Genomic DNA, 4556 nt, shown 5'->3' with positions numbered 1-4556 from the left:
ACACAGCTGAGAATGACCCTGAACACACTCTCTCTCTCTCTCTCTCTCTCTCTCTCTCTCTCTCTCTCTCTCTCTCTGGTTTTTTGAGACAGGGTTTCTCTGTGTAGTTCTAGCTGTCCTGGAACTGTCATTGTAGACCAGGATGGCCTCGAACTCACAGACATCTATCTGCCTTTGCCTTCTGAGTGTTGGGATTAAAGGCGTGCACTACTATTGCCTGGCCTACCTTGAACCCTTGATCCTCCTGCCTCATATCCAGAGTGTAGGGATGTAGCCCATGCCACTGTGCCTGGCTTTTGTGGTGCTGGAGTTCGAACCAGCAAGAGACCCAGAGATCAGGGGGGTTTCCCCACCACTTCACAGACAAGTGCACTGCAATGCCAAGAGGGGAGGGTGTGTGCCCAGGGAGACAGAGATAGATCAGAGTGGGAAGGGGGCTCCCTGACCTTCAGAACATGGCCGCCATAGGTCCCATGTCCATCCTCAGAACAGGCCTCTAATTCTAGAGCTTTTTGCCAGTGCCCAGATTGATGACAGCACAGACCCATGAGCCACAGGACACCAAGTTTTTGTTCTTTGTTTCTTTCTAAAAAGATCTGTTTACTTATTTTTTTATTGATTTTTATTGAGCTCTACATTTTCCTCTGCTCCCTTCCTTGCTTCTCCCCTCCCCACTTCAGCCCTCCCCCAAAATCCCCATGCCCCCAATTTACTCAGGAGATCTTGTCTTTTTCTACTTTCTACTTCCATGTAGATTAGATCTATGTAAGTCTCTCTTAGTGTTTTCGTTGTTGTCTAAATTCTCTGGAATTGTGGTCTGTAGGCTGGTTTCCATTGCTTTATGTTTAAACACCACTTATGAGTGAGTACATGTGATAATTGTCTTTCTGTGTCTGGGTTACCTCACTCAAAATAATGTTTTCTAGCTTCATCCATTTTCCTGCAAAATTCAAGATGTTGTTATTTTTTTCTGCTGTGTAGTACTCTATTGTGTAAATGTACCACATTTTCCTTATCTATCCTTTGGTCAAGGGGCGTTTAGGTTGCTTCCATTTTCTGGCTATGACATCTGTTTACTTATTTTATGCATATGCATGCATGCCTGAGTGTATACATGTGCACCATGTGTGCAGGTACCTGGGGAGGCCAGATGAGGGCACTGGGTACTTTGGAACTGGAATTACAGGTGGTTGTGAGCCACCTAATGTAGGTGCTGGGAACTGATTCTGGGTCCTCTGTAAGAGTAATCGATGCTTAACTTACTATTCTTAACTGCTGCCATCTCTCCAGCCCAGAAAACTTTCTTTATTTTAGAAAAAAAATCCAGGGTTTTGTTTTAACTTTTATTATTATTATTACATTTATCTGCACCATAGAGGGGTGTGGGTGTATATGTGTGCAGCTACGGGTGATCATACAGGAGCAAGAACACCCATGAGGAAGTCAGAGGACAACCTTGTAGAATTGAATTCCTCCTTCTTCTTCTACCTCGCGGATCTTGGGGTGCGAACTCGGGTCGTCGGTCTTGGCAGTGAGCAACTTCACCTTCTAAACCATCTTGCTGACCTCTAAAACTAGGGTTTTAGAGGAACAAGTTCGAGAGATCTACCATGCAGCACGAGGACCATGAGAGAGAACTTGAAAACTGCCGAGCAAACACTTAATCCCAGAAGGGATTCCAATGTGGGAAAACTGGCAGGGACAGAGAGCAGATTCCTGGCACTAGGGTGACTCCAAGAAGACTGCGGTTCTTCGTAGAGATGAAGGACCTGAGCAGGCTTCGCTTGTTTCCTGGGAAGCCTGTGAAGTCGGATCTGCTCGAAGGGGGGCCTGGAAGTCGAATTCTACAGTACGTGTGCAAGTTTTCATTCCTCCCCACTAGCCGAGGCTCACATAAGGCTTTGACCCAATATGTCCACTCACTGTGTGCCCTCGATTGCTTCCTATTGCTATGACCAACACCATGACCAAAAGCAACCCGGGGAGGAAAGGGTTCATTTCATCTTACAGTTCACAGTTCATCACTATGGGAAGCTGAAGCTAAAGCAAAGGCCAGGGAGGAACATCAATTACTAGCTTGCTTCCCACAGCCTGCTCAGCTGTCTTTTCTTATACCAATCAGGCCCCGCTGTCAAGGGGTGACCCCTCCCACATCAATCATTAATCAAGAAAATGCCCCACAGACCTTCCCAGAGGCCAGTCTGATAGGGACAATTCCTCAGTTGTGGTTCTGTCTTCCAAGCTGACTCTTCCTTGTGTCATCCTGTGTTTTTGCCATTTTGCACTACCCAACCTCCAAGTTACTTAGGAGAGTCTTTCTAGAGTTTTAAAGCATGCTTTCCAGTCTCTTCACCCATCACTTAATCCCTTGCTCCACCCACCTGGGCTCACAGGGCTAACCCTAAGTTTAGAATGATGTCAGTGTGTTTTTTGATATGACCCCTGCCCCCCTCTTTTAGACCTCTGTCTGTCTCGTGTGTGTGTGTGTGTGTGTGTGTGTGTATTTGTGTGCAGTATTCACAGAGCACGTGTGGGGGTCAGAGGACCACTTGCAAGATTGGTTCTCTCCCTCCATCATGTGGATTCTGGGGATTGAACCCAGGTTGCAAGTATCGGTGGCAATCGTCTTCGGGCACTTAACTGTCTCATCACCATTCCCTTCTGACCTCCCTCTCCAAATGAAACTAAACTGGGCTTAAATACAACAACTCTTGTTATCTGCTTGGACAAGAATTCTAGTCATGGGCCCCCACAGGACTGCTCAGCTCAGGGGACAAAGGTGCCATCCCCTCTGTTGTACTCTCCTCTTGGGGACAAGGAATTTACATCTACTCCAAGTCTCTCCATCTCTTGTCCCTATGTTATGAGGCAGAGCCAGTCGGGGTAAGCTTTCTCTAGACAGAACCAGGTGACAGAGCTCTCTGGAACTGCCACAGAAGTGGAAGGCCGTGCAGTTTCTCAGCCGCACTTACTGAACGTGGGGCTTAGGCTCCTGAGATTTGTCCACCCGGGGCAGGGGCTGGGCAGATTGGAAGATGGTGAGCAGACACCTCCAGGGAAGCGCCCACACTGACATGGTGTCCCCTCAAACAACCAGTTTGTTCAACTTCGCCAGGGCCAAGTCTGTTCTGACGGACTGAGGGTGTTGCCAGGAGAGACGGCTGTGCAAAGTGGGACTTCTCAGTCGCCCCGCCCTGATGATCTGTGTACTATGGCCAAGGCAGAGGGACTGGCCAAGCCTCAGTTTGCTAACCTATAAGAACAAGGATTGAGACAGAGATTTCTCCAAAGGGAATCCAGGACTTGCTGACCAACCAGCTTAGAAAGCTCCAGGCCAACAAAAGATGGTGTATGTATGTGTGTGTGTATATATACGTGTGTATATATATGAACCACAGGTTGTCCTCTGGCCTACACACATGAGCACATGCATGTGCATACGTGTGCGTGCGCGCGCACAAATACACACACACACACACACACACACACACACACACGAGCAAACACACAATTCTCCAGCAGCAGGGTACTTTATGTGTGATTCTAACTTAACACTATTTTTCAAATAATTTTCTAGATCATCCCTCTGAATAACTTAAAATTAAGTCATGTGTAATTTCAGCCCCAGCATTTGTATCCGAATTCACAATCGCCAATCATAAACAGTATCACAGTAAGGAGAAGCAGCTGGGGTTAGCTGGCTCCAAGGAAAGGGAATATGACTTCCTAGCTGCGGTTACCAGGGTGTCTGTGCACTTAAAACGGGAAAAGCTTGGAAGAGCAAAGTTACCGCAGCAGCACAAATGGGAGAGAAACACGTCAACAAGCAGCAGCAGCAGCGATTACGTCCAGGAAGAGGGGGCTGGAGTCTTGGTGCCAACGCATGCGTACTACACAGAAACAAGGTTAGTTTGATTTCCTTGAGTCTGTGTATACATTTGCTCACTGTAATCTGTATGTTTACCTCTGTTTTTCCTAGTTGAAGCGGTATACATGTTTGCCAGTATAAGGAGTTCTTAGGAAGCTTTACATTTATACATGTTTAAAGCAGTTTTATCACAAAACTAAAAACCATTTAATGATATTGAGGGGTCGAGGAGGTGGCTCCGTGGGAAGAGCTCTTACTACTCAGGCACAAGGACCTGACCTGAACTGGAATCCCCAGCATCCATACGAGAAGCTCCACGTGGCTGTGCTGAAACATTGGAAAACCCGCCAACGGTGGGGGAGGTGAGGATGGCTGTGGCTGCTCCCTGCCTGCCTAGTCCCAGGCTCACTGTTCTCAAGAGAACAGAGCAGAGTGTGATAGGGCAGGACACTGACTCTTCCTCTGGCCTTTGCACGTGCATAAGTTTGCATATTGCATCGCCCATGAAGTCACCACAAAGGTATATATGAACTTTTTAAAAGCAGGAAGGCATCAATAGTAATTTAAGATATAATAAATTTAAAATTTCTTTTAAAAGTCCTCGTTGGAATCCAGGACTTGTTGACCAACCAACTCAGCTACTCAAAGAGCTGCAGGGCAATGAATGCTACTACAAGCAAAAGAAGAA

This window comes from Myodes glareolus, chromosome 6 (genome assembly GCF_982192425.1).
Source record: "Myodes glareolus chromosome 6, mMyoGla1.1, whole genome shotgun sequence".
In the NCBI taxonomy this organism is placed as follows: domain Eukaryota; kingdom Metazoa; phylum Chordata; class Mammalia; order Rodentia; family Cricetidae; genus Myodes; species Myodes glareolus.
The sequence above is the reverse complement of the archived record's forward strand: the minus strand, read 5'-3'. Positions refer to the sequence as shown.